This window comes from Crocuta crocuta, unplaced genomic scaffold (genome assembly GCF_008692635.1).
Source record: "Crocuta crocuta isolate KB4526 unplaced genomic scaffold, BGI_CrCroc_1.0 scaffold10, whole genome shotgun sequence".
NCBI lineage: Eukaryota > Metazoa > Chordata > Mammalia > Carnivora > Hyaenidae > Crocuta > Crocuta crocuta.
The window spans coordinates 475056-499645 of NW_027527551.1; the positions used below are offsets into that span (position 1 = coordinate 475056).

The window sequence follows — 24590 nt, forward strand, 5'->3', positions numbered from 1 at the left end:
TCTTATCCATGCCTCTGGTCTTTTTTTTCTTCTTTCTTTTCTTTCTTTCTTTCTTTCTTTCTTTCTTCTTTCCTTCCTTCCCCTTCCTTCCTTCCTTCCTTCCTTCCTTCCTTCCTTCCTTTTTCTTTCTTTCTTCTTTTTTCTTTTATTTTAAAGAGAGTGTGTGCAAGAGCTGGGGATAGAGGAAAAGGGGAGAGGAGGAGAGAACGTTAAGCAGGCTCCAAGGTCAGTGTGGAGCCGATGCGGGGCTCTATCCCATGACCCTGGGATTATGACCTGAGCCAAAATCAGAGAATTCTAGATGCTGGTGAGGATGTGGAGAAACGGGCACCCTCCTACACTGTTGGTGGGAATGCAAACTGGTACAGCCCCTCTGGAAAACAGTGTGGAGGTTCCTCAGGAAACTAACAATAGAACTCCCCTATGACCCAGCAATAGCACTGCTAGGAATTTACCCAAGGGATACAGAAATGCTGAGGCATAGGAGCACATGTACCCCAATGTTCATAGCAGCACTCTCCACAATAGCTAAAACATGGAAAGAGCCTAAGTGTCCACCCACGGACGAATGGATCAAGAAGATGTGGTTTATCTATACCATGGAATACTACATGGCAATGAGAAACAATGAAATCTGGCCATGTGTAGCAACATGGATGGACCTTGAAGGTGTTATGCTGAGTGAAATAAGTCAGGCAGGGAAGGACAAATATCCTATGTTTGCACGTATAGGAGGATTAGGAGGAACTTAACTGAGGAACAAGGAAGAGAAGAAGGGGGGAAATGGTGGGGGAAAGGGAGAGAGACAAACCATGAGAGACTCTTGAATGCTGACAAAAACTGAGGACTGATGGATGTGGGGGGGAGGGGGGATGGGCATGGAGGAGGGCACTTGTGGGGATGAGCACTGGGTGTTATGTGGAAACTAATTTGACAATAAACTATTTGTAAAAAAAAAAAAAAAAGAGTCAGACGCTCAACTGACTGAACCACCCAGGTACCCCATCCACTCCTCTGGTTTCTATGAGGAAGGACCTTCCCAGCACACTTGGCTTCTTGCCACACCCCTCATTCTGGTGTGGCACACACACACATACACACACTCCCTGGATGGGGAGTTTGGGAGAGACTCTTGAGGATTTTGGTGGGCCATAGTCTGGCCTTGTTCTCCTCTCCTCTCTTGGATCCATATTCTGTTCTTCTTGGAGGCGAGCTCTGTGAGGGGCTTGTCCCATGGGCATGTGTGTTGAGCAAAGACTAAGGGAAGTGAGGTTGCCTGATTTGAGGTTTCGTGCTGGGGATACCAATGTTGCTGCACACCTAAACCTCAGTTTCAATAACTCTATTGATCATAAAACTGATACTTTGATCTCCATCTAATTTTTTTCATCCTTATCTTCTCTCTCCACTGGCTCTAAACCCAGGCAGGGAAAAGAGAAGACTCACTTATGAGCACCCCTCTTCAAGCTCCAATATCATTTAACATATACTTAAAATTTTTTTTAATTTAATTTATTTTTAAAATTTACATCCAAGTTAGTTGATTTCAGGAGTAGATTCCTTAATGCCCCTCCAGTAACCCTCTGTTTGTCTTCCATATTTAAGAGTTTCTTATGTTTTTGTCTCCCCCTTTTTTTATATTATTTTTACTTCCCTTCCTTTATATTCATCTTGTATCTTAAAGTCCTCATATGAGTGAAGTCATATGATATTTGTCTTTCTCTGACAAATTTAGCTTAGCATAATACCCTCTAGTTCCATCCACATAGTTGCAAATGGCAAGATTTCATTCTTTTTGATTGCTGAGTAATATTCCATGTTATATATATACCACATCTTCTTCATCCATTCATCCATTGATGGAGATTTGGGCTCTTTCCATACTTGGGCTATTATTGATAGTGCTGCTATAAACATTAGGGTGCATGTGTCCCTTCAAAACAGCATATCTGTATCCCTTAGATAAATTCATAGTAGTGCAATTGCTGGGTCACAGGGTAGTTCTATTTTTAATTTTTTGAGGAAATTCCAGAGAGGCTGCTCCAGTATGCATTCCCACCAGCTCATTTAACTGTGGTAAATACTTCTGTGATAAGTGCTGGGGAAGAGAGAGTCAAGATCTAAAGCATGAATCAGAGTAAACAAGAAGATACGGTCAAGATTCCTAGGCTGAAGGACAAAGACCCTATGGTAAGGAAGACATGCACAGAAGAGAACTGGAAAGAAGGCTAGGGAGCTGGATGGAAAGAATGAGGGGGAATATAGATCAAATAAGGGCATATATAAGTAGGCAGGGACACATGTATCCTCAGTAGAAATGTCATTCAAGAACTTTGCATTCTGAATGACCTCTTTATATGCTCTGTGGAAAATGGATTGTAGGAGACAAAAATGGATGTGGGTAGACTAGCAGGAATCAAATCCAGAGGTTTTATGCTCTCTGCATGGATTGAAGGGATGGGAGTAGAAAAGAAGATTTGAGGGGCGCCTGGGTGGCTCAGTCGGTTAAGCGTCCGACTTCAGCTCAGATCATGATCTCACAGTTCGTGGGTTCGAGCCCCGCATTGGGTTCTGTGCTGACAGCTCAGAGCCTGGAGCCTGTTTCAGATCTGGTGTCTTACTCTCTCTCTGCTCCTCCCCCAATCAAGCTCTGTCTCTCTCTGTCTCAAAAATAAGTAAACAAAAAAATTTAAAAAAAAAAAGAAAAGATTTGAATGATATTTAGGAGGCAAACTTGTCAAAACTTGGTGCTGGATTGGATGTGGGCAAGAAGAGAAATCAAAGTGTCAACATATCTCCTGGATTTTCAGCTTGCATAACCAAGCAAATGAATGGGAGGCACCAATCAAAGATATCAGGAGTAAAGACAGACCAAATTTTGAGAGAAAATGTGAATTCAGTTTTGATATGTTGTGTCTGCAATGCTTTTGATATATCCAAGGAGAGATGTTAAGAAGGCATTGAATATATGGATCTGGAATTCAGAGGAGAGAGCTGGGCTGAAACTATGCAATCATGAGTCACTGTACTATATTTATATACCCCCTCTCTCTTTCTCTCCCTGTCTCTCACTTTCTCTATATAGTAATTAAGGTAATATATGCATAGTAATTAAATAGACTGTCCCTATCTCCCTCTTTCTGTCTCTCCTGCCTTCCTTCTTATATATGTAGTAATTAAATTAATAAATATGTGAAGTAATTAAATTAAAATTATATATAGTAATTAAAGACAAGGTGTGATGAAATCACCTAGGGAGAAAGTGTGGCTAGATGGAGGAGAGACAGTTGCTCAATACTGAGCCATGACCTCCAGCAAAGAGGTCTGATGAAGGAGAGCTCACCAGACAGACTGAGAAGAAGCCAGAGGGGAGGAAGGAAAGCAGGAGAGTGTGGAGTCAAGGAAAGAAAGTGTCCAAAGAGGGGGCACCTGAGTGGTTTAGTTGGTTGAGCGTCCAACTCTTCACTTTGGCTCACGTCACGGTCTCACCGTTCCGTGAGTTTGAATCCTGTGTTGAGCTCTGTACTGACAATATGGAGAGTGCCTGGGATTCTCTCTCTCCCTCTCTTTCTCTGCCCCTCTTCTGCTAGCTCTCTCTTTCACTCAAAATAAATACGTTTTAAGAAAGTGTCTAAAGAAAACGTTTGTTGCACTGAATTGAAGATCTACAACAAATGGCTGTGCACCATCGATCCTGATTTTTATCCCTTCTTATCCAGATTCTCAGAAGTTGCTTTGATTTTTGCTCACTACCTGTGCTGGAAAATACCTTGCTTCTCACATTCTTTGTGTTCAATATTTACTGAATGCCAGCCTTGTCAAAATATCTGGGGTGAATGCCTAAGGCTTGTAGGCAGGGCTTCTCAGGGGTAAATGATACATTTAGATAGAATTAGATAGAAGCAAGCTCCAAAACTGGAGACCCAACGGGATACACCAAATGAACAGGATGGGCATGGTAAGAAGAAATGGTTTACACATATTTTCTGTTTTACATGTAAAAGATTGAATTTCTGGGGTAACCGTACCCCAAATGTTAAAATACCTGTAACCCTTGAGCACCTGCCCATGGCATACATCCCAAGACAGTAGGGTGACATCATTAGGGGAAGACACAGAACAAGGAGGCAGTGTTACGGTGTGACAGAGGCTTGGAGTGCGTGGGCAGGTGGAATCATTCACCTCTTCTCAGTATGTCAGGATGCCACTTGCTAGGAATATGGATAAGAACTGGGCCCGAACCCCCCTTTTCTCCCTTTTGTTCACTTTTGGCCCAAGGCTTTTTGCTTTTTAAGGGAATAGTAAAAGTGTCAGCCATCGACATTCTCTTCTGTATATATTTATGGTCATGAAAGCAAGAATTATAAAAACTAGGTGGTAAAATTATCCATAAGCTTCCTGAGATCTGGAACTTTGTTTTGTTCACTGTTAATAACTTCAATGCCTGGTGCTTAGTATGTTGTCCATGAATGAATGGATGGGTGGATGAATGAAGGAGGGAGTGATAGATCATCTTTACCAGTTATTATACACACAGGGAAATACATTATCCTCTGGAACGGGCCACAGAAACTGGCCCCTGCCAGGGACACAAATGTGAAGTGTCATGAAGCACCTGTTAAAGCCTGCTGGATCCTCTCTCTCTGCCTCCTGTTTGCCCAAGCTGTGCAAATGGAAGAGCTTAATTAATTTCTCCACGGATGTCATACTGGCTAATGAGAAACGAGATCATCAGACCACAGAAAGGGAAGATCTGTACAAACTCTGCATTCAGTCGATTCCCAGTAAACTCTCTTGACTCACTCATGACTATCTGAATGCTATCAGTGCATTCAAATCTACAAGGCCTGGTGTTTTGCCTTCTGGGATACATCATGAATCAGTTAAGGTCACTGACAGGCTGCTTTGCTAGTGGCAGCTCCCAAGGACTAATACATTCCTGAAAACTGGAAAAAGGCCAACTTCATGTCTTTCTGAAAGAAGAATGAAAGGGATGACCTTGAAAATTATTAAGCCAGCAGCAATACCCTGAAAAGTAGTACAGTAAATCAGCAAAATATCAATTTAGAAAGGCTGAGAGGAGAATAAAGCAGAAGGTATGGTTTTATAATAAATGATCCTGCCTGACTCACCTAATTTCCTTCTAGGCAGAGGGATAAGCCTGGTGGAAGGAAAAAGAACAATAAATTAAACAATTTTTTAACCTATCCAAAAATTTCATTTGTCTCACATAACAATTTAAAATGAGGAAAACATATTCCAGGCAGGTATATTGGTAGGAGGATTAAATTATAAGAGGAACCATCATCGACCGTATAGCAAATGTGTTTTTTAAAAATTTTTAATGTTTTTATTTATTTCTGAGAGAGAGGGTGTGAGAAGGGGAGGGTCAGAGAGACAGGGAGACACAGAATCTGAAACAGGCTCCAGGCTCTGAGCTGGCTGTCAGCATAGAGCCTGACACAAGATTCAAACCCATGAACCGTTGAGATCATGACCTGGGCCAAAGTCGGCCACCCAACCTACTGAGCCACCCAGGCGCCCCAGCAAATGTGTTTGAAAGGGATTTCAAAGGGGTCATGTATTCATTTATTGAAGACCTATTTGTTGAACATTTACTGTTTTCCAGGCACTGTTCTAGATGCTGGAGCTACAGCACTGAACAAACCAGGCTATAATCCTTGCTCCATAGAATAGAAAGTGTGGGGTGAAGAGTTATGCTTTTAGATAAAATGGCTATTGGCAGACTTGAATAAGGTGTGAGAGAGAGTCATGCAGGAATTTGGGGATGAGCATTTCCCATGTGAAAATTGCATGCACAACTGCCCTGAGACAGAAGCGTATTTGGTTGGTGCTTTATACTGAGGCCACCATGGAGCAAAGAGGAGTTGAGGTCAGAGAGGGAGCAGGGCCCAGATCAGGACAACTGCCACTTTCAGCAAGGACTACTGGATGTTCAGTGCCGGGTAGCCCCCCTTTTTTTTTTTTTTTAATATTTTTATTTATTTCTAGGAGAAAGAGAGAGACAGCGTGAGCAGGGGAGGGCCAGAGAGAGAGGGAGACACAGACTCCGAAACAGGCTCCAGGCTCTGAGCTGGCAGTCAGCACAGAGCCCGACGCGGGGCTTGAACCCATGAACCGCGAGATCATGACCTAAGCGAAAGTCGGACGCTCAACCGACTAAGCCACCCAGGCGCCCCCTGGGTAGCCCTTTGTATTTGTGGGGAACCCTCCATCATCTAAGTCTGGGTAGGGGGCAGGTCACCCTGAGCTCTAACCTTTAAAGTGGAAGGGACCCACCCTCTCCCCACTTCCTGGTCAAAGATGGGTCAAGTAGACTTGGACAACTGGCTGTTCCTGTTCAGGACTTAGGGCCACAAGGGAAAGAATTCGAGCCTCAGGCCCAGGCCCAGGGGTGTGGAGAGCACTGCAGCTTAGTGTGTGCAGTGCCAGCGACAGTGCCCTGAGCAGAGCGTCCTTGTGGTACCACTGGGGATATGCCTTTCCGCCAGGCTCCTACAGGTTTTGTCCCCATTCTGTGTCTAGTTCCTCAACCTTCCCGTCTTTGGTAAACAACTTGATAAAGCCAATGAAAATTCCTTTCTCCTTAAGTGAGCCAGAATTGCTTCTTGTGCCTTGGAACTGAAAATACTGACTGATACACATGGAACTCAGGATTATAATTCAAAACATCCTTTACAGCTAAAGCGTGGATTAATAAGAAGCAGACAGATGTACAGGAAGAAAACAAACTAACGCTAGATTCATTACTACTGCCCAGAACTGGGATTTATGATGAATTGCCGCCTAACACAAAACAGGTCTATAAGTGTGGTAGCTCATGTTTCCAAAGACGCTGCAGTGGTATCTCCCATTCCACAGGTTCTGCTACACTGTGACCTTGCCACCTCCTTCCCCAAGAAATTGGGGGGAGGTGGAGTACGTTTCCTCTCCTCTTTAATCTGCACTGGTTCTGGGACCTGTTTTGACCAATAAGATGTGATAAAAGTGATGCTATATAATTTCCAAGGCTGTGTCTCCACTTTGGAAGCCAGCTGCCATGTAAGAAGTCCTATCATTGCTGGACAGAGACCAGCAGAGAGATGCCTGAAGACACCTTGAAAATTCCAGCCCTGGTCAATCTCCCAGCCAACTGCAGCCACATAAGAGCACACAGGCAATGCCATATGAAACACAAGGACCACTCAGCTAAGCCCAGCCCAAATTCTTGATCCACAGAATCATGAGTAAATAAAATGGCTGTGGTTTTAAGCCACTAAGTTTTGGGGTTGTTTGTTACACAGCAATAGATACCTGGCTGAAGCATACAAATACTGTCATAACACAAAATTGTTTTTGAGAGAAAGACAGAGAGAGCAAGAGAGAGCGAGCAAGCGAGAGAGAGAGTGTGTGTATGTGTGTGCGTGAGACAGGGGGAAGGGCAAATGGAGAGGGAGAGAAAAAAATCTTAAGATTCTCCACACTGGACATAGAGCCTGATGGGGCTCCATCATATGACTGTTAGATCATGACCTGAGCCCAAATCAAGAGTCAGATGCTTAACTGACTAGGCCACCCAGGAGCCCCTATAATACAAATTTTTAATTAAGCACCAAATTGCATGTGTTTTCAATTAGGAGGTTCACGAAGACAGGTGTAGGGTGTGTGTGTGTGTGTGTATGGGTGTGTGTGTGTGTGTGTGTGTGTGTGAGATGAGGGAAGGTCAAGCAAATGTCTGAGAAAATTGAAGAAGAAAGAAGAAAAATGAAAACAGTCAACAGGAGGGCTCATCTTTCGCTCAGGACCATATTTGAATCTGAGAAGCACTGGAAGTAAATATATTAACATGACCCATGTTTAACTGTTGATCACATGGAATCTGCATCTACCATTCCATCGTCCAGTGTAGAGACATGACCGTACTAATTTTGCTCACTGGTGCATCCCCAAGTGACTGGAACTCAGTCTGTCAGGTAAATGCTCGTTGGAAACTTGTGGCAGAAAATAAACAAACACACATGGAAACAGCAATATAACTTAAAAATTTTACCTAATAAATATCAGAAACATAACAGAGTAGTTCATCTGCATTAGGGTTTCCAAACTGACGACTGGTGTGATGGGAAGAGGTGGAGTGCGTTGGAGAGAGCTCCAGAAATCTGCAAAATAGATATGCTACCATTACCAGAAACCCAGAATGGTTTGTAAGGGCTAAAGTTCAAAATAAAGTCAAGGTTTGTCAAAACTCTCCATAACCTATATTCTTCAGCAACAGTTCCCTTTAATTTAGACCTCTAATTTTATCTCTGTCTTTTCTTTTGGTTTATTTTCTTAAATTGGAAAAAGGTCTTCAAACTGGAAAGTATAAACTATACATATAAAGAGATAAAGGAGATAGAGCAACTTGCTTCTCTAAATGAGTTTAGATCCCAACCCCTACCCCCCCAAACAAGGTCTGGCAGAGGGGGGCGTGGCCTCGCGAAGAATTCTTGGTTGATTCTACCTCAGGGGGCCTGGAGGTCCATCCTTCCCGAAGGGAGATGCATCTGGTCTTACAGATTTGGCCTTAAACCCATACATTATTTAGGCTGAGTAGCTTCATAAGACCCCACCCACAGTGCCCCCTTCTGCCCTCACCTTTGTGGAAATCAGCTCTTACAAGCCTTCTGAGTAGGTTCTAGTTGTAGTCAGTTGGCTCTTTCCAACCTGTCATTGCTCTCCAGCAGATGTAGCGCGTGCCACGCCCAAGGGCTGTTCTCACTAAGCAACCCTGACAACCAGGCACATAAGAAGGGGCAGCTGGATGCAATCTCCCTCTGGCCACATGGTACATCAGCTTCATGGCACCAGATACATACAGGGTTACCATACAGCACCCCACACAGAATTCTGTTCTGTATTGGGGAGCAGTCAGAAAACCCCCGTCTGACCTCTCAGCCTCTGGAATGAACAAGGGCTCGACACTAATGTATCATGCCCTTCTCCAGAGGCCTTTGGTGTTCTGGATGCAGATATCCATGCTGATCCTTCCCTGTTTTGTAAACTTCTGCTGAATACAACGCATTAGCATACCAAATAATATTAAAGTCTTACTGGTCATCAAAAGTCCCAAAATGATTGAGCTTTTTCCCAAGAGGAACCCTCAATGCTGCTTTGTCCAAATGACCTTGGCAAAATCTGCGAAGTTTACACATACGCTGCCTGTTCTATTAAAATGAACTCATACTCTGCCATATCGTCCAACATTCTTATGGATAAATGCCCAGAAGTGAACTCATAAAATTAAATAACTTTTTCAGGTCATTGATCTATGGTCTAACCTTAATTTATCCTTTAGCAAATGTCATATATTACTTGGCCCACAGATTAAATGGTTTTTGAGGTACAGAGTCAAAGTGTTAAAAGAATTATACATCGGATCATACAGCATCATCTCAAGATTAAATGAACATCATTATAAGCATCATCTGCAAAATAAGATTAGAAGCAACTCAGATGTCTATTAGTGAAGGTTTGGTTAAAGATACTGGATATGTCCACATGCTAAAATACTATGCAACTGTACAAAAGAATGAGGGGGTAAGGAAAGGTTTCTAAAACATGGTTAAGTAAAAAAAAATTCAAAAAAGTGTCATGCTTTGGTAAAGAAGGGCAAAATATAAGAATGTGTATTTGCAATTAGCTTGTAGGGCATTACAAACTCTGGAACTAAGCATATGTTAAGAAGAGTGACATACAGAGGACAAACACTGGGTTAATGGAGACATGGGTTGGGGTGGAGGGAGACATTTTTACTGTATAACTTTGTTTTCTTTAAAAAGTTTTAATGTTTATTTATTTTTGAGAGTGAGAGAGAGACAGAGCACAATGGGGTAAGGGGAAAGAGAGGGGGAGACACAGAATCAGAAGCAAGCTCTAGGCTCTGAGCTGTTAGCACAGAACCCCATGTGGGGCTCAAACCCACAAACTGTGAGATCGTGACCTGAGCTGAAGTCGGATGCTCAACCGACTGAGCCACCCAGGTGGCCCTACTGTATAACTTTTATGCATTTTGGTTTTGACCCTATGACAACATAGTGCCTATTCAGAAAATTAAATTTTAAAAAAATGATTAAATATGTTTAACAGCAAAACTTCAGTAACTCAGGTCCTATATATTGGGCGTTTGTGGTGAATTGGACATGTTAAAGGCAGGGGTGATGAAATTATATCTTCATTCTATGGAGAAGAGACTCTGGAAGGGAGACAGTGCTGTTTTTCCAAGTCTGCAGCTCTTGTGGAAGAGGGATGGGAACCGAAGAGGGCATCCCCCTATCCTCATTCCAGCTTTACCCAGGTCCCCCACAGGAATTTAACAAAATTTTTAACAAAAGCCTAGAACGATTGGATGTTTATGCATTCAACAAATGCATATTAAGGACCTACTAGGGAGATACAGACATTAATAGTAGTTGATTCCAATCCAGCAGTCAGGAGGCAGGAAGTAAAGTGGTGTGATATAGTAAGAGGCACAACATGATGTGAGCATAGAGGAGTGCCGGACCCAAGCTGGGAAGGTATGTATGTGCGTGGGTGGGTGGGGGTGGGGGGTGGATGTAGATATCAGGAAAGGATGCCCCAGCAGGACAGAGGTAAACTGAGTTTTGAAAGACTACCAGGAGTTAAATGAAGAGGAAGATGAGAGGGAATCCAGACAAAGGGCCTGAGATGTGTAGGGTCAGAGTCATGTTTCCCCCAGTTTGTAGGATGAGGATTGGAGAGAAGGCAATGATAACGCTGGAGAGGAGGCAGAGACCAGATTATGAAAAGCCTTGAATGCAGGGTTCAAACTCTGCCCTAATGTTAAAGGTACTTATGTATTATTAGGCTTGGTTTGCAGACAGGTGAATCTGGAGATGCCACTAACCTCAAGGGACCATTGGAGAGAGAGATGTAATAATTTTCATGGGAATTATTGCTTGTGATTGTTATTGACTGCCCTAAAATGTACAGCTTACCCCTTTCTGGGAATATGTACAATCTTTGTTACTATTAGTTTTGAGAATGAAGACAAAAGCAGTATTGTCTCAGTCATAGTGCTAACAGGAAAGAGATGGCCCACTCAAAGTGGGAGGATTCTAGAGGGCTTGATTTACAGAGGGCTGATTTACACCTTATAAGGTGTGGGCCTGGAGTCATGGCATAGAATGATGTGGTAACCTGGGTTTTGTAGGCTGTTACACACTGAATGTTTGCACTCCCCCGCCCCGGCAAAGTCATGTGTTGATGCTCTAACCCCTAATGTGATGGGATTAAGAGGTGGAGCCTTTGGGAGGTAATTAGGTTTAGATGAACTCATGCAGGGGTCATCATGATGAGATCAGTGCCCTTATGAGAAGGGACCAAAGAATGTTCTCTCATTCCCTCTCTCTCTCTAGGGACACAGCAGGAATCTTAGCATCTTGATCTAAAACTCCCCAGCCTCTCGCACCATGAGAGGTGTTTAAGCACCTAGTCTGTGGTATTTTGTGATGCTGGCCAAGCTAATTCAAGGCCAAGGGGCTAAGGGCAGGGAACTGCTATTTGAATCCGGAAGGAGTGAGACAGTCACGTAAACAGGCCAGACTGAGAGGAGCAGTGAACTCCTGTTAGGACCTCCCAGGGAGGGAGCCAGCACAAGAAATATCCTGACCTTCATCTCACGTCCAGACATTCAGAGGGCTGAGAGGCCCAGAATGTAGGGCTAAACGCAGGATACAGAAGGATAGAGCATGAGTCTAAAGGGGCAAATGACAGATGCCCAGCAGAAACATTATAATTACATTTCCCTCAACTTATCCTTTCTTGTGTGTCTCCTCCCTCCCCCAAAAAAGTAAAAGGGAGGGGCGCATGGGTGGCTTAGTTGGTTGAGCATCCGACTTTCGCTTGGGTCATGATCTCACGGTTCGTGGGTTCGAGCCCCGCGTCGGGCTCTGTGCTGACTGCCAGCTCAGAGCCTGGAGCCTGTTTCAGAGTCTGTGTCTCCCTCTCTCTCTGACCCTCCCCTGTTCACGCTGTCTATCTCTCTCTCTCCTAGAAATAAATTAAAAAAATTAAAAAAAAAAGTAAAAGAGAAGAATATTGCTATGAGTTAAGCAAGGCTAACTACTGTAGCTATGTATAATGGCTCAAATACCTCACAGCTTATTTCTTGTTCACGGAACAGTGCCAGGGAACTCCCACCAGTCAGTGGGGTGCCTCCTCTTGCAGTCATTTGAGCGCTAGAGCTGATGGAGGCTCTACTGTCTTTAACTGGTGGCTTCTGGGGCAGCTCTGGTGGTCTTCTGCATCGCTGTCAGATGCAAGGGGGTAAAGGGCAAGAGGACCAAGCACGGAAGGGGTTAATGGCCCGGGCCAGGCAGTGGCACACAAGACTTCACATGACTGCCCCCAATGGCAAGGAGGGCTGGGGCACGTGGTATCGCCATGTGCCCAAGGAGAAGAAAGCACGGTAAGAAGCAACCGACATCTCTGTCATGGCACAAAAATAATGTCCTTTAGCAAAAATGGGCTCGAACCACACTACTCCAACTAGATGTATGAGTTTTACGTCCAGCTCTTAACTGACATTTTGCAAAGTGTAGTGCAGAGCATGAACTAAATCACTAAAGATCTGAATTAGCCGAGGATGTCAAATTTTAATTTCAAAACTTATAGCTCCTTCATTTTTCTTTCCTTACAGGGAAACCACTCTCTGCTTCCAACTTATAGCTCTTTTTTGATGGTGTCATCTTCCTATAGCATTGGTGAAGGAGTCCAACCTGCTGTTTGAAAGCTGTTAAGAGCACATCAGGAATATACACTGCACATCAGGAATATACACTGCCAAGAATCACAGAAGTTGATCACGTACCAGGGAGGAAGGATTCTGTTTAGATGGCATGATATTATAGTCACGGTATCGTAATAGAGTCCATCATGGACCCATCAACAAAACTGATCATCCAAAGGACTTTTACCATCGAAGCTGTCCTCTTGAAGGACCTTGATGTTCACCTGCTCACTCCTTCCTTGTAGGCTACTGTGCTACTTTTTTGTGGCCATCACAGTGAATTATACATCCCCAGTTACAAGTCTGTCACCATCTTGAGAGCAGATTCCCTGCCTGATTGCTTTTATATTCAGCTTTTATCATACCACGAGGAACCTGGAGGCAATACATTTGAATGAAAGAAAGAATAAATGAGTATCAGTGAGTATAGTTTCATTTTGGGTCTCTGGAAATACTTTATTATGATGGATACAATAATCATTGTCCTTAAACTTAACATTCATACATATGCCCATCTCACCTTTTTATTTGGAAAAAAAAAAACAAAAAATGGCCAGTGTTCTGGGGTGTTGACCTTTTTTAGTTTTAGTTTTTTGTTTTATCTAACTGTAGCAATCATTTTAGCATGCCTTCACCTTTATTCAACCATATTAAGATGCAAATGTACCCTAACATTCCAAAGTTATAAAAAAAATTAAACAGGTAGAGGAATTCAAATCTGATTTGCAAACAGATTTCAAGCCCCAAAATCTCACAACTGTTTGCCAAACCGTTATTAGTAATACTACTGTTCTTTCCTTAAAATATTTTTAATTGAAGTGTGATTGACATACACAAAAAGCTGTATATAGCTAATGTATATATCTTGATGAATTATTTTAAGTTTATTTATTTTGAAAGAGAGAGAGAGGCAGAGCAAGTGGGGCAGGGACAGAGAGAAAGAGAGGGAGAGAGGGAGAGGGAGAGAGAGAGAGAGAGAGAGAGAGAGAGAGAGAGAGAGAGGGAGAATCCCAAACAGGCCCCTCACCACCAGCCCAAAGCCCAACATGGGGCTCGAACTCACAAACTGCAAGATCATGACCTGGGCTGAAGTTGGACGCTTAACTGACTGAGCCACCCAGGTGTCCCACATCTTGATGAATTTGAAGGTAAACGTACACCCATGAAAATGTCACTATAGTAAACAATACCATAAACTTAACCATGGCCCCTAAAAGTTTCCTTCCTCCCTCTTTTTTCTTGTTCTTTTGTGATAAGAACATTTAATATAAGATCTACATCTTAACAAGTTTCAAAATATACAGTATAGGATTGTCAACTGTCTGCATTATACTGTATACTTTAGGATTTACTCATCTTGCAAAACTGAAGCTATATATCCTTTGGCCAATAATTGCCTGATTCCTCTTCCTCCACCCAGTAGTAACCATCATGCTGCTCTGCTTCCATCACTGTTCTTTATATAAACAAATTAATTATTTCATAGATATTTGATTTTGATTAAGTAATTGTTGGCTAAAAGATACTTCTAACTCTGTGGAAACTATATCACAGCTTATAAAAGCAATAGGAATTCCATGCTATTTTTTCTTAATTGTGTGTTTGTGTATGTTTGAGAAAACAGCGATACAAGATAACACTTCAAATAGGACAGGGCTGCCTCGATAGCTCAGTTAGTTGAGTCTGACTCTTGATTTTTGGCTCAGGTCATGATCCCAGGGTCGTGGGATGGAGCCCTTCCTGCATCAGGCTCCACACTAGAAATGGAACCTGCTTAAGATTCTCTCTCTCTCTCTCTCTCTCTCTCTCCTGCTACTCCTCTCCTCCGGTCTCACACATGCTCTCTCTCTCTCAAATAAAAAATAAAAACCCAAGAAAACAAAAAACAACACTCACTTCAAGTAGCACAAAAGGGGCATATACTTCAAAATACCTCCCTGGTACTTTGCTCTCCCACCCTTAGTGGCCTTCGTCAGAGGCATCTGGTGATACTGTTTCCTGTATATCCCGAATTTAGACAGAATTCTAAGCATATACAGGAAAGTTGTTTTTAAAAAATTACATATGCATTAGCAACATGATTTTTAAGGGCTTTATTTTGGCATGTAGGACCATGAAAAATTATCTGAGTCATTAATTTATATGTAAGTCATGGAGATGATCCTCTTTAATACCATCTGTAGAGAACTTAATTGCATCTGTATGGATTTCATTTTCAAATAAGGTCACATTCATAGGTACTAGAGGTTAGGACATATCCTTTTTGGGGACACAGTCCAATCCACTACAAATCTCCATGTGTAGAAAAGTCACAGGTTCCTCCCCGGCCTGCCGTCTGGCAGATATACACAGGGCTGGGCCAGATAGTATATTCTCTAGACATGAACCAGATCTCCATCTGGAAGACACTAAAGATGTGACCCCTATTCTGGGATTCTCATTCTCATCCCCCTTCTTTCTTCTCTTTCCCTATAAGTATTTATTGAGTGCTTACTATACGCCAGTCATAATTCTAGGTCCCTTATTTAATAGTAAGTAAAACAAAGTTTCTACCTTTTTTAAGCTAATATTCTAGTGGGAAGACAAATGATAAAATCTTTCAGATGATAAAGGAAAAAAAAATCCCACAAAGGACAGGGAGAGAAAATGATGCCATTTAGACAGAAATATCACAAGAAGCCTCTTTGATGAGCAGAGGCCTGAATGAGAGAAGGAGCCAGCCATGCAGTGATCCCTGGAAGAGAGAACAAAGGTCTTGTGGTTGTTATAAAAAATATGTCCCTGAAGGCATGATACCCTTCAAGGTTTGGAACTTAATTCTCCTGCCCTTGGGTGTGGGCTGAATTTGAAATAAATAGAATATTATAGAACTGATGGTATGTTACTTTTTCAGCTAGGTTTAATTTTTTTTAACTTTAAAATTTTTAAATTAAAAAAAATTTTTAATGTTTATTTTTGAGAGAGAGAGAGAGAGACAGAGTGTGAATGGGGGAGGGCAGAGAGAGAAGAAGACACAGAATCTGAAGCAGGCCCCAGGTTCTCAGCTGTCAGCACAGAGCCTGACATGGGGCTCAAAACCACGAACCATGAGATCATGACCTGAGCCAAATTCAGACGCTCAACAGACAGAGTCACCCAGGTGTCCCTTGCAGTTGGGTATCAAAGAGACTGCAGCTTCCATTCTGGATTGTTCATTTTCTCCAATATCATTCTCCCTAGGGAAAGCCAACTGCCAGGAGGGCTGCTCTGTGCTCTACAGAGAGGCCTGTGTGGCAAGGAACTGAAGGCAGTGTCTCAGCAACATCCTGGAAGGAAGTGAGGCCCTTACTTTGAAAATCCATGAGGATCTGTGGCCTGCCAACAACCTTGTGAATGAGCTTAGAAGGGGATCCTCCCCTAGTTGAGCTTTCAGATGAGACTGCAGCCATAGCCAGAAGCTTACCTCCAGTCTCATCCAAAACCTTGAATCAGAACTAGCCAGCTAAGCCACTCCCAGCTTTCTGACCCTTAAAGCTGTGAGAAATAACAAAGCTTTGTTATTTTAAGCTGCTTAGTGTATTTTATGAAGCAACAGTGTAATTATTTAGGCCCCAAGGCTGTAGCTTGCTTGCCAAGTTGGAGGAATAGAAAGGAGCCTCAGATGTTAAGACAAAGTGGGCAGGGGTGGGCACGGTAGGTAATGAGGTCAGAGAGCAAATGGGAGCTGGGCTATTGTGGACAGCCTGGTGAGCAGCAGTAATGACTCTGGCTTCTGGTCTGAAGGAGGCGAGGATCCCAGTTGCGGAGTAGGAGTGGCATGATAAACGGATGGACGTGATGCTACAGATGTTTGGGGAGTTAGAATGTGGAAGGCCGGTGGGGAGGCTGCTGAACCAGAAGACTGTCTGCATTGGTGAGGGTGTGGTGACGGTGCTGAGGGCTGACAGGGCTGTAGCAGGCCCTGAAGTTGGAGCCAGTCACAGAGGAAAAGATGGCACATTTCTGAAGAGTCTGGCCTCTATGCCAGAATTAGAATTCCGTGAAGCTTCAGGGGAAAAGATGAAGTAATAAAATTGGTTTCCAAAGTACCTGGCAGCTCTCTTCTCTGGACTTTGGGCTTCTTACTTAGGGAGTCTCTTGTCTTTACACCTTCCTTCATGTTCCTTTTCCTTTTCCACTTCCTACCTATGAAAATCTCCTCCCAGGGAAGAATCTATGCAACCTGCACTTGTGGGGATGAGCACTGGGTGTTATATGGAAACCAACTTGANTCTTTATACTAGCAATGAGCAACTGGCAAATATGTAATAGAAAAATAAGATATCTTTCACATGAGCAACAAAAGCTGCAAGAGACTCTAGGAATTAAAGAATACACTTGAGCTCTAGAAGGAAAAAATTTTAAACTCTATTAAGGGACATAAAAGGAGGCACCTGGCTGGCTCAGTCAACGGAGCATGTGACTCTTGATCTCAGGGTTGTGAGTTCGAGCCCCAGGTTGGGTATATAGATGACTTAAAAATAAAATCTTTTTTTTTTTTTTAAAAGGACATAAAAGATCTGAATAAGTGGAGGGGTATTCCACACTTATGAACAGAATAGCTTAATATTATGAAAATGAAGATTATCTTCAAATTAATCTATAAATTCAATCTTGTCAAAATGGCAGATTTCGTTTTGTTTATTTGTTTTTGAGAAATACTGAAAAGTTATTCTGAAATTTATTTGGAAAAACAAGTCCATGATTTAGCTAAGTCTACTTTGAAAAAGAAAGACATAGTGGTGATATTTAAGACATACTACTTAGGCACAGTCATTCAGACATTATGATACTGATTCAAGAACAGACAAAATGAATACTTGGAACAGAGTAACAGATGGCTTAGAGACAGAGCTGTGCTTAGATTAACACTTGGTCCCCACATACAAATGTGGGAAAGGACAGACTATTTACTAGATGAGAAAAATAAAATAAAACCGAATCCATACCTACTGTACAGACAAATGTTAGCTCCAAAAGGGTTAAGGATCTATTTTCAAAATGATCATGAAGTTAGTAGAAAATGTAGAAATCTTTGTGACCTATGTGTGGCGGAAGGACATATTAAAATGCAAAAAGCGCAAACCAAGAGATAAAGCAAAATCCTGGACATTGTTGAGGTTTCCCTTTCTGTCCCTGCTGCAGCCATGGAGAGCTGGGCTTCCAGGGTTGCTTGTGCAGACAGTGTCATCTGGACCAACCCAGTAGCTCTCCAGAGTGGTCCACCCTGCTAATGGGGAAGTTCACCCTCAGAGACTCAGGCATCCCTTACTCACCCCATCTGACACACTGTGCAAATGGGACTCCATCTTTGTCACTTCCAGAAAACCCGTAAACCCTGCCCCTTCCCAGCTACCCAGGTTTGGAGAAATGCTTAGTTCCAAGCCCAGCTTCTATCCAATCCTCCTTTGGACTTACTTAAATCAATTCTCCATGCAGGATCTCAAGTGCAAAAGCGCTCTACTTTTCATTGGGAGAAAAATGTAAGGACCACCCAGAGTTTTAGAATCAACACACAACATATTAAGCACATATAGCACAATGAATAATTGAGGGGTGAAAAAAAAGCCTGATGTAACATTTCTTCCTGCTCTCCATTATGACAATGGGTTTTGAAATTTTAGAGAAGTCTTTACTTCATTAAGGCCCCCATTTATTTATTCAGGGTGCCATTCTGATTTGGCTTTAAAAAAAAATTTTTTTTATAGTTTGTTTTTGAGATAGAGACAGAGCATGAGCGGGGGAGGGGCAGAGAGAGAGGGAGACACAGAATCCGGAACAGGCTCCAAGCTCTGAGCTGCCAGCCCAGAGCCCAATGTGGGGCTCAAACCCATGAACCGCAAGATCATGACCTGAGCCAAAGTCAGACGTTTAACTGACTGAGCCACCCAGGCACCCCTGATTTCGGCTTTTATACTTAGGCATCTAAGTGCCTTTGGAATTACTCTGAGATTTGGAAATGAATATTGGAGTTTTATGTCTGGCATCCACTCAAGTTACAGGGGTACATACATTAAGTTGTTGGACAAGGAGAACCCAACCCCTGCCTCAAGCATCCCACAGCCCCCAGTGGTAGATGACTCACAGACACAAATATAGCAGGAGGTGCTAAGTCTAAGGAGGCATGTGCAGATGTGGTGTGGGATGTCACCTGCTTCCTTGAACATGACAATTAATACGAGGCAGAGCTTTCCCTGGACAATGTTATTGTTCTGTGTTTTGAAGCTAATTGTACTTTTAGATAGTTTAAATTCCTATTTTAACTATTAGAGCTCATGAAAGTAATTAGCAATACTAGTCAGTTTTGAATATCCTCAAAAATAAGTGATTGTAATTGACCCAATGTAGAAGTTACCAAAAAAAAAAAAAGCCAAAATAATGAAAAACAAGATATAACTTTGACCAAACTAGGCACCATCTCTCATTCTTTACTAATTTGGAAGCTTTTGATTAAAAGCAACAGTAAGTCTGACTCAGACTGGCTTTAAAAATAAGGAAATGTGTTGAGGAACCTGGGTGGCCCAGTTGGCTGAGCGTCTGACTACAGCTCAGGTCATGATTTCATGGTTTGTGAGCTCAAGCCCTGTGTCGGGCTCTGTGCTAACAACTTAGATCCTGGAGCCTGCTTCAGATTCTGTCTCCCTCTCTCTCTGCTCCCCGCTCCCCACCGTCTCTCAAAAATAAATAAACATTTAAAAAAAACCAAGGAAATGTGCTAATTCGTATAATAGGAGCTCCAAAGATATGACACGTTCAACGATAGCATCAACCACCCAGATTTTTTCTGCCTCTCATTACTGTTGTCCATACGATTCATCCAAAGCCTTGTTCCCCTTATGTTTCTAATATGGCTGCCCATAGCAATTTTGGCTACATGATTCTTTGTTTATATCCACTAGATGAGAGAGCAAGTAAAATCCTGACAGACCAACTCAGTTCATACGCCCACCTTTGGGTCAGTAGCTGTCACCAAAGGGATGGCCTTGTGCTGTTTGGCTCAAACCTTGGTTACCGAACCAAACTCAGTCAAAAGGGGAGAAGGAATTACTGAAACCGGTTTAGGTTCATCAGAGTACACTCATAGAGCAGAACTAGAGGAGATGGAGCCACATTCCCTTGACTCTCTCGGGCTGCATTTAACGGCATTGGATGTCTTAAGAAAGTTGGGATTCTGTTAGGAAGGAGGGCAAGGGGAATGGATATGGAGTGGGCAACCTGAAGTGACAACTTCAAGGCCTGATCTACAATAAAGGGGAAGGGCTGCCAGATGCAGTGCAGATCAATGAGGGCTGGCGGAGACACCAGGAGGGATGCCTGCAGCGTGGGTCTCAGGCAAATCCCCCCACACGTATGCCATGAGGGAGAATTCAACACTCCCTTGTTAGAAACGACGGGAACAGGATGCTTAGGCTGGCCATGGGAGTTTCCAGCCGGCACTGAGAAGGAGCAGGAGAGGTGGGGTTAAATGAAGAAACACACACTCCTGCATATTCGTAGGAACCAGTCTGTCAGTGAAGTACGTAGCGTAGGGAAAAAATACCTATGAATTGTGAATAGATCCACGGTTGTTGACCACTGCTGACTGTGGAGTAGAAAGGGCTAAACTCTCGTTCTCTCTCTCTCTCTCTCATACACACACACACACACACACACACACACACACACACAACCTTTGTGTTACAAGGAGCTGGGAAGAATTTTTGCCAGCTGAGAACACCAGTTCAGTTCCTCCTTCACCCAAACCTCCTACAAATTGCTTTTCCAGGAATACTCCCCTCCTGTCTGGCTCTGCCACTTGTCAGCTGTTTGACCTTGGAAACTTGTTGAACCTCTCTGTACTTCATTTTGCTCTTCTGTAAAATTAGGATAATAGTAGTATCGACCTTCCTAGGGCTGTTGTGAGGACTAAATAAGTTGATATAGATAAAGCACTTAGAAAAGTCCTTGGAGCTCAGTAAGCACAACATACCTCTCTCTATATACCAGTATAAGTAGGGTATAGACGTTTTGAACACATCCAAACCTGTGAATTGCTATGGACGGGGACTTTTTTGTACCTCCCATGCTCTTCCTTTTTGATGGGAGTGTTTCTAGCTGCTATCCTTTGCCTGCCCCCCCACTGCATGTTAGGTGCGTGAGCAAGTGACAGGTCGCATTTATCCTACAGGTCCACAGATGGGCAGGGATTGTGGTCCAGGAGCTGGACTTAATGAACTGCACCCCAAGAGCCTCAGCCACATCTGGCTTGGTCTAGATGATGAGATTCCAGACTTCAGAGTGATGCTCTAAGGGGGTGAGACTTTTGCAGAACTTGAGAGCAGGTGGGTGCGTTTTGCTTGTGGGAGGGACATGAATCACTGGATGGACAAACTTTAGGACGGTCCCCAATGAATATCCACATCCTAGTATTCACTCCCTTGCATAATTCCCTCCCCTTGACTTTAAGTGGGACCTGTGACTTAATCCTAACCAACAGAATGTGGCATAGGTGGTGGAATGTCACTTCTGTACATTACATAAGACTGGATAAGAAGGTAAGCCTCTTGCCACCAGACTCTCTCTATTGACTCTGTCCCTTGCTGGCTTTGATGAAGTGAGCTGTCCTATGGAGAGGCAAGTATTTAGAGTGGCTTCCAGCAGACAGTCAGTAGGAAGCCAGGCCCTCAATCTGACAACCTACAACACACTGAATCCTGCAACAGCCACGTGAGCTTGGCAGCATATCCTTCTCCAGTCAAGCCTCAGATGAGACCCCAGCCCCGGCTGACACTTTGATTGAGCTTTGAGAAAGGCCCTAAAGCAGAGGACCCAGCTAACCTGTGCTTGGATTCCTGACCCATGGAAACTGCAAGGTAACAAAGGTGTATTATTTTTGTCACTAAATTTAGGTTGATTTGTTAGGTACCAATACGTTGCTATACAAATATATTGGAAAACTTAAGTTTCTGATAAAGGCAGCATTTCAGCTTAATGAGGTGAGGATTGGATTTTTCAGATAAGATAGTGTGGGAACAACTGGATAGTCATCTGGAGAAAGGTGGCGCCTAGATCCTACCAGTACAATAAATTCTGCTGGGTCACAGATATAAAGACTAAATGCAAACTAATGCATCTTATGTAGAAAATATGGGGAAATATGGGGGAGATTTATCATAATTTCAGGGGAAATACTATCAAATGCTAAACTTTCTAAGACCTCTTTCTAAGTTCTTTCTAAGAAGAAGAGTTCTGTATGAAATAAACATTGTACGTATGGGGAGAAGAAAATCAAACTGGGAAAAAATTTTCCATATATACATTGACAAAGCGCTATTTTCCTTAATACATGGAGTTCAATAAACCAGAACCAACAGTATAATTGAGAATGGGCGGAGAACACAACTCACAGAACAGAAAATACCGTTGCCTCTCACACACCCTGGGGAAAGATGCTCAGTCTCAGCAATAAGAAACCTCAGCAATAAGAAACCTCACCAATAAGAAACCAAGTTAGGGGGCACCTTGTTGGCTAAGGTGGTAGAGCATGTGACTCTTGATCTCAGGGTCATGAGTTCCAGTGCCACGTTGGGTGTAGAGATTAAATGAATAAAACTAGAAAGAAAGAGAGAAAGAAACCAAATTAGAATTACGAGAGACCATATTTTAACCTATCAATTGGTTTAAAAAGTTGGGTAACCCTGTGCTGAGGAATAAGGGAAACAGACACACTCATGCATGAGTATAAATTGGTGTAATCTCTATGAAGGGCAATTTGACAAAATGTCAAAATGTCAAAATACGGGGAGCCGGGCTGGCTGACAGTACAGCATTCGACTCTTAATCTTGGGGTTGTAAATTCACCCCCACGTTGGGTGTAGAAATCACTTAAAAATAAAATATTAAATAAACACAAAAAATAACAAAATGTCAAAATATAACATAGCAATCCCATCTCTAGAAATTTGACCTATATATAGACTCAAAGATATCCACCTGAAGCAGTTTGTAATAGGGAAAGAATGAAAACAAATGACATGTGTATTAACAGGGTACTGTTAAATATCCAGTTAAAATGTGTATTAACAGGGTGCTGTTAAATATCCAGTTAAAATGTGTATTAACAGGGTGCTGTTAAATATCCAGTTAAAATGTGTATTAACAGGGTGCTGTTAAATATCCAGCTAAAATGAACAAATAAACAAGAGAGCTCTATTTGTACTGATATGAAACCTTTCCAGAGCTGTGAAAAACAAAGTATGAAACGTTGTGTAACGTATGCTATTTGCACAAAAATTTACGTACACCAGACATGTTTGTACATGCAAAGAACACTTCTGGAAAAATACACAAGAAACAAGTAACAGTGATTGATTCCACAACGGAGAAGTAGGTGCTGGGGTGGACAAAAGTGAGAGGGACCCGTACTTATTTATGGCTTTAAAAATATATTTTGGATGAATATTAAGAATGTATCCTCTATTCACAGTTATTTTTTTTAATTTTTAAATGTTTATTTTTGAGAGAGAGAGAGCGGGTGCGCATGAGTGTGTGGGAGGGAGGGGCAGAAAGAGAGGGAGACACAGGATCCGAAGCAGGCTCCAGGCTCTGAGCCATCAGCACAGAGCCTGATGTGGGGCTCGAATACATAAACCACGAGATCATGACCTGAGCCAAAGTCAGAGGCTTAATTGACAGAGCCACTCAGGTGCCCCTATTCAGTTATTAATAAAAAAGCTTCCAAAGGGCAAAGTTTTGACACTCAAATGCTCTGTCCAGGACTTACAAGGGAGTAATACTTTCCAGCAGTGAGAGCCAGTGAATGCCCCCTGTGTTGGAGTAAAGAGAGCGCCCACTGCATTTTTACAGTGCATCTTAAAATAGTGTGTTGCAAAGCCCAGTGAGCTCAGCCCTTCATGATTGTTGGTTAGCGGACTGCCAGGGATCATTTTCCAAAGACCAACTTGCGGTTCTCTGTATTCCAGAAGGTTGTTTTTTTCTGTGAAGACGTTTAGGACTTAGAGAACTGTAAAGCAGGTGGGGAAGCTTGAGGGGAGCCGCCCTCACGCACCCTCTCTCTCACTGCAGTCTTTCCTCATTCCAGCCAGTGCTCCCCGCTCCTCTGTCCTGGGTGCCGCCTTTGACACGGGCCCTGCAGCTGCTTCGACTGACCCCTCCCCGCTCCCTCTCCAAGTCTGGAACAGCCCTTGCTGGCACCTCCGCAGCTGTGACTCACTGCAAATGCTTCGCATTCCGGGATGTTCTGCAGGGTCTGGGTCTCCCCTGTGGCTCGAAGCATTAGGCGAGTTGAAAGGGAGGAGCAAGAGAGGCCCCACAGCTGCCAAAACATTGCAAGGAAGAGGGGAAAATTGTGAGGAAAACTGGGAAGGTTTTGTGCCGCCAGGACCCCAGCCAGCCGCTGCCTGGCTCGGGCCTGCAGGTAACCTGAGCAGGGCCCGGGCCGCGGTGGGGGCCGACTCAGGGGCCTGTCCAAGCCCCTGCGAGGCCCATTCGCACATCCAGAAGCACTACACGCCATTTGGAGACCATCTCCATCTGTCTGGGAAGGACAGGGTTGACGCCACTCTCGAAGCAGACCTGTGTCTCCTCCAGAAAGTTTTTTGCTTCAAATATTAGTTTACCTTTATTTCACTGGGATTGTTTTGTTAGCTTATTTTCTCCTCCCTGCCGCCTATAGCCGTACACAACTTATACTCAGGTCAGGTGACATCTACTTTTAAAACAGTAGTGTTCTTTCTTTTTCTCTTCCTGAAAGCTCTGGAACTCCATGTTGAGGTCTATGTTT

At 43.1% G+C, this 24590-nt stretch overlaps 1 long non-coding RNA gene across 1 annotated transcript in view; it reads right to left on the reverse strand.

Moving 5' to 3' along the window:
- Positions 1-8056: 8056 nt before the first annotated feature.
- LOC144235625 (uncharacterized) overlaps positions 8057-24590 on the reverse strand; it is a 19822-nt gene continuing 3288 nt past the window's right edge. Inside the window, exons 2-4 of the long non-coding RNA XR_013336267.1 lie at positions 22309-22399; positions 12872-13165; positions 8057-8159 (exon numbers count right to left, since the gene is read on the reverse strand). This is a non-coding gene — a long non-coding RNA (uncharacterized LOC144235625). The remainder of the gene's footprint in view (positions 8160-12871; positions 13166-22308; positions 22400-24590) is intronic.